Raw genomic sequence first — 6,898 nt, 5'->3', positions numbered from 1 at the left:
AGTCAATGCTACTCTCAGCAGAATAGCAGCCAAGAATCTCGAGCAGACAGCTGGCCGTCGACGTCATGTGACACTGATGGACTAACAGGCAGGCAGTGTGTGATCACATGACAAAGCAAGCCAGAGGAAAGAAACATGTATGTTTGTGGATACTGTCACACCATTTCATATGCCAAGGCTTTGGCATTGATTCATCGCTGAAATCATGTTCAAGATATTAGCAAATACAGATCTCACACTTTCCTTTTTTCCTCAGATAAACTATTATAAATATTTGAAAGAAAACTTTGCCATGTCAACAACTTCCTTCTTGATCTTCTCCTCCCTTTTTAAAATAATTTATAGCTGACAAACTGGAGAGCAGATTAATTTAAAACAAACAAAAAAATATTAGTTATTTAATCACAATTAAGTGAAAATAGAGACGCATATTCAATAATTTAAATAGCTGAATAATGTCAACATTTTGTGCCGATGTTGCAATTTTTGTTGTACTGACATGAAAAACTGGCAATTAATAAATTATTATTTATTATTTATTATTCATTATGGTTTTCATGTGTCCTCAGTTTCACTTTTCATTCTGTTAGTCAGTTTTTTTTTATATTCCCTTAGCTAAAAAAAAGCTCAGTCCTTAATGACATCATACTCCAGGAAGTGACATCATTTTCAGAAGGAAAACAACACTAGCATCAGTAACTATTGGTTTGAGGAGTTCTGAGGAATTTATGAAAACATCATTCTATTTAATATAATTACAATACTTTTAATTTAAATGTCTTTATTTAAAATTAAGATGAACTAATTAGCAAACAGTTGATGGGCCATTGACTTCCATTGTATTTGTTTTTCAGTGGAGCCAATAAACTGTCTGGTTATCAACATTCTTCAAAATATCTTCTTGTGTGTTCAACAGAAGAAAGAAATTCATACAGGTTTGGAACAACATGAGGGCGACTAAATTATGACAAAATTTTAATTTTTGGGTGAACTATCCCTTTAAGTGTGAACTGAATGTAATGTTTTAGACACTTAATTGCCTGCTTAGTTTACAATTTAATAAAAATGTTAACCTTAACCCTAACAGTGTACATTTATTTTAAATGCAATTAGTTGAATTTAAGAGTGTTTTTTGGATGCAAGTACATCTATATAATTTACTTCTGTTGTCTTTGAAATATGCCTGACAAGCATTTTCTGTAAACTATAATATACTTTAATGCAATTTCTATTGAAACGTGTATGCCATGTATTTGAAAATATATGTAATTAAACATTTGTATTGATGAAGTTGCAATTTAGTACATTTAAAATATTTTAACTTTAAATGTAATAAGACACCGCGTAAAATTATATACTTTACATGTATGTTAGTATGTTAGTCAACACATCAAAGTAAGTGTACTTCTTTAAAGCATGACAAAAAATTATTAAAACATAATGATTTAAAATGTAACACTTTTACAATGTCCTTGTTACACATTACATGTAGTTACTGTATTAATAACTATAATTTATGCATGATTACATGCAAATAACCCTAAACCACACCCTAATCCTAACCCTATAGTAAGTATATGTAGTTTATTACTCAGTACTTAAATGTATAATCACACTGTAACTAGGACACCTTCAAATAAAGTCTAACCAAAAACGTTTTAAAACTGTACTTAAGCGTGTTAAGTACACTTAAGTGGTCTTTTATTTCATTAATATATTATCTTAAAGTACTTAAAAAACTAAATCTACGTTCATGATGTGAAGTATACACTACGAGTGCACAGTCAACACAATTAAGCGCACTTGTTTTTCTCAAGCGTTATTATTTTAGCAGACCCACCTGCATCTGAAGAGGGTGTCCAGGTGATACGGAAGATCCCTCGCAGACACTCACACATGGCTCACACACACTGAACACGCATCACACGCAGCGCTTCTACGGGTCAGGCCTCGGGCCGGGTCTCTGTGAGCAGATCTCCTCCAGCGAGCGTGAAGGGGAGACGGGCACTGACTCGGGAAGAGAGGGCAAACACATACAGGAGGAGGTCAGGGATCGAAACAGAGAGTGTGGGTTCGGCTTTCTTTGTTGGGGGGCATGTTGGTGTCAAAAGTGAACGAGAAAAAAAAGAGATGGATGGACAGAGGCCGACAACAGGGAGACGGGACAGAATGCTGCATTAGCTGGCACTGAGAGTCAGCAGTTTGCGGGCCCTGACTAAAGCTCCTGCCTTTTGTTCATCCGTGCGCCGGCTTTAGTCCCGGCCTTGTTATCGGGCTTAGTGAGAAACAGCTATCAGGGCTTCTGTCAGACAGAGCTCAACTGCTCCCACAATATAATTAAAAGAAAAACACATTCCCTCACATGAGTCACAAACAGGCCCAAACAGGCCCGAACAGGCACAGGCCTTTGCCAGCACCCCTCAGCACATGTTGAAAATGACTGGCAATTTTTACATAGTAAATGCTATGGAAGTGAATGGCTTCCGTCGTCAACTGTCCGGTTACCAACATCCTTTAAAATATCTTCATTTGTGTTCAACAGAAGAAAGAAACTCATACAGGTTTAGAACAACTTGAGGGTGAGTAAATTATTTTTGGGTGAACCATCGCTTTTTAGTTTATGCAATTTCATATTCACTCTAAAAAATGCTGGGTTGTGTTAACCCAATGTTGGGTCAAATATGGACTAACCCAACGTTGGGTTAAAAATTCAATTTAAAAATGGACAAACCCAGCCGTTGGTTTACATTTTTAATGTAACCAATGCAATTTGTCCATTTTTAAATTGCATTTTTGTCCATTTTTGATTTTGTCCAAAATGCAATTTGTCCATTTTTAAATTGCATTTTTTAACCCAATGTTGGGTTAGTCCATATTTGACCCAAAATTGGGTTAACACAACCCAGCAGTTTTGGTTAAAGGTCTACTGCCGAATGTACTGACAACAAGCATGTATGGTAAGCTGGAATATGTAATTTCTATTATATAAATATATTTGTACTTGCACATTTGGTTGTAAGTTGCAATTTAGTACATTTAAAATATATTAACTTTAAAATGTATCAAATAACACACTATAGTTACAATTCCACAAGTACTTCACATGCGTTAGTACGTTTGTTAACATATCAAAATGTGAACTTCTTTAATAGCCTACGTGACAAAAGATCATTAAAACACAATGTACTTTATATTAAAATTATTAATGACCTTATTACAAAATGCACTTTTTAAAAGTCTCAAAAACATGGTTTAAAAAAAGCTGACGTCACAAACTACCTGGTAACCAATCAGGTCAACGTGTGAGTGGATCTCTGAGCTGGAGGGAGTGAGTGAGTGGAGGCGGGGCTAATTTGCATATACTAAATGAGGCAAGGGTGTAGAGTTACATTCAAAGGCATGAATAATTTTTTTTGGCATGAATCAATCTTGGTGATCAAAGATGAGTTATAAGGGATAAAATTATTGACTACAGGGGGACTTTAAGATTTGAAGTACACTGCAAGTGCACATTCAATACAATTATAATATATATGAATACATAATAATACAAAAATGCACATCTGGCACATTATGAACGAACAGCCTCCCACTAAAACATGATCTGAACTGAAGCATCTTGAATAATCTTAATTTTTCACGCATTAGACCCACAGAATCCAGTAAACATATTTATAATTCATGCTCATGCTCTTAAAAATGCATGATTACCTCGTACAACAACTAAAGCTACATTTTTGGAGGACAGGCCTCTTAGTAAGACCTTTGTACATCAGCCTTATACAAAATTAAATAGCCAAAAAACGTTATCATTTTATTATGCTGAACTCAGCCTCCTAAAATACTTGATGTACACTGCTGTGCGGGCCTTGAAAACAAGATCCCTTCTGAGTTTTGACCAGAATGCATGCTGTGAATTAATCCTGTGTATTAATCCTTTGACAAGAACGATCACAGCAAACATTCAGATGTGTGTTTGTGCCGCCGCTGAGCCAGAGAGAGTCGTCATGTAAAGGTATGAAACAGCTTCAGTCTTTTCACCAACACAGTATCATTATTTTTGTCACAACAATTCATAATATCACAGAAGTACTGGGATTAAAAGTGTATAGTTTGTATATAAACGCTGATGTCTATGGTAGATATTAAAATAGAGTAAATCATGTTTTGTAAGTAACTTGATGCTTCAAATAAAGATTGCATTGTTGCACCGGTGGCGAAAAGTGACTTAAAAAATGTATGTCATTGAATCATTCATTCAAGAGATTTGTTCAAAAACGCTGATTCATCCAGGAATGAAACAAGCAAAGTCTTTATAATCATTCATTCAAACTGATAAAAAAAAGAAAAAAAAAAGTATTCATTCAAATGAATTAAACATTTTGCAGCAATAAACATTTTGTCAAAACAAACAATGCAATAATTTATTTAACAGGACAATGTATTTACAGTGACAATGGCACAGAGAGATACAAAAACTGACGTGTTCTTTACAAAACCCTACGCACAATAGTTGTTTTGAATTACAATATGATAAAAGATCATTCTCATGTATGAAATGTCATGTTCTTCTTTTATGCACAATCAAATGTTTATCCCTAATACATATTTACTATAAACAACAACTTCCATATCTTCATAAAAGCTGACTTTCTGTCCATTCTCACTGGGTGTCCTGAAATGAAAGATTAGAGAGGAGATTGATTAATTATTATGAATAAGAAATAAATGAAAAATAATGAAGAAATATATCAAAACACATCTGACAAAAGTGTACATGTCAATTAGACCACCAATTTAGATTAGAATCTCATGTAGCGTCATTTTGAGAGTGTACAACCACATCGCACCTCCACCCATCTTCCCATGGGTGCTACACACACACATACACACACACACACACACACACACACACACACACACACACACACACACACACACACACACACACACACACACACACACACACACATACACACTAGTTCTGTCGAGGCGACCCCGGCAGCAGAGGTTACTCTGCGAGGTTTGGGGAGATGCTCGCGATTACTGTCTGCACCCTCGTCACCGCACCGGCCCACTGACAGGACCGGGTGGTAATTAAAGTGCAAGAGGTTTCACGTACACACACACACACACACACACACACACACACACACACACACACACACACACACACACACACACACACACACACACACACGAAAATACTGGAGATGTTGAAATGCTTGAGAACCCAAAAGCTGTAGATTGATTTGTTAACATTGCGCCCTTAAGTAAGACACTTATACTGTTTACTCCAAAAGAATGGTTCCTGTAGTCAAATATACTGTTAGTCACTTAAAAATAATGTGTCAGCAAGATGAATAATGTCAGCATGAAGCACATGCACACATTAAATAATCATAAACATGTCCATTATATTTATACACTACCCGTCTCTTATGTCTCTCATAAGTCTCTTATGCTCTCCAAGGCTTTTTATGAGATCAAAAATACAGTAAAAACACTAATATTGTGAAATATTATTACAATATCAAATAACTGTTTTCTATTTGACTTTAAAATATAATTTATTCCTGTGATCAAAGCTGAATTTTCAGCATCATTACTCCAGTCTTCAGTGTCACATGATCCTTCACAAATCATTCTAATATGTGGATTTGCTGCTCAAGAAACATTTCTGATTATTATAAATGTTAAAAAAAACAGGTCCAATTTTTGTGGAAACGGTGATAATTCCCCTCCAGGATTCTTTGATGAATAAAAAAAGGTTTGAAGAACAGCATTTATTTGAAATAAAAAAATCTTCTGTAACATTATAATATGTCTTTATGCTCACTTTTGACCAATTTAATGCATCGTAAAATTTCTTAAATTAATACTTTTGAGCGGTAGTGTATCAGTTTCCACAAATATGAAGCAGCACAACTGTCTCCAACTTTCATAATAATCAGAAATGTTTCTTAATCAGCAAATCATCATATTAGAATGATTTCTGAAGGATCATGTGACACTGAAGACTGGAGTAATGATGCTGAAAATCCATATTAATTATTCCAAACTTTTGACGGGTAGAGTATGTGTAAATATATAGATCCACAATGGTCTGGACCTGGAGTGGGAATTCATTTCCCAAATAATCCCATAGAAGTCACTTGTTGCTTTATTGTAGTGGACCACGGGCACAGCAAAATAAAGACCTCATGGAGGTCCAAAAGTGTCTATGATTAAATGCAGACAGACCCAAGATCAAAACAGAGATTTTAAGGAGGATTTAAAGAGGAGGGTGGTGAGTATAAACACAGGACGTCCTTGCAGTGACCCTCAGTGTCCATGGCAGTGTCCAGTCAAATACACACCCTGACAGACCACGTACATCAGCTGGGCTGGCTGGTGATCGGCACAAAAATAAACAGGTTGGGTCCGGTTACTGTCTGGAATTATATATTCTGTAGCTTTAATATGGACAGTTTATAATGATGGCCGATTGAACAATATGCCTTATGCTTACATATGTATAAATCTGTGCAATGGAGACTGGGAGATCAAATAACTAATAAAAATAGTGTAGTGTTTAAATAGTGGCCTTTTAATTAATTAACATTATTTTATTTGCAAGTAGTTTTTTATTTATTTATTTGAACACCATACATGCACATTTAACACAATTAAGTGCACTTCTTTTTCCACAAGGGTACTCTGAAAAGAGTTTGGTCACATTAAATGGGATGTAGAACATTAAAATAACCTACATTCAACAAAACAGTAAATATGTAAAAAAATAAAATAAAATAAAATGTATATATATATATATTGTTTTTGTTCATTGAACTTTTAACTATACAGTTATCAAGTACTAAAATCTCATTTAGAATTCCATTGTATTGTTAATGGAATA

At 34.9% G+C, this 6,898-nt stretch overlaps 1 long non-coding RNA gene across 1 annotated transcript in view; it reads left to right on the top strand.

Moving 5' to 3' along the window:
* The window catches only part of LOC309507863, a 469,488-nt gene that overhangs the window by 9,362 nt on the left and 453,228 nt on the right, over positions 1-6,898 (top strand). The window lies entirely within an intron of this gene.

The sequence above is a fragment of the Leuciscus leuciscus genome (assembly GCF_965113295.1).
Source record: "Leuciscus leuciscus genome assembly, chromosome: 10".
Taxonomy (NCBI): Eukaryota; Metazoa; Chordata; class Actinopteri; order Cypriniformes; family Leuciscidae; genus Leuciscus; species Leuciscus leuciscus.
The sequence above is the reverse complement of the archived record's forward strand: the minus strand, read 5'-3'. Positions and strand labels throughout refer to the sequence as shown.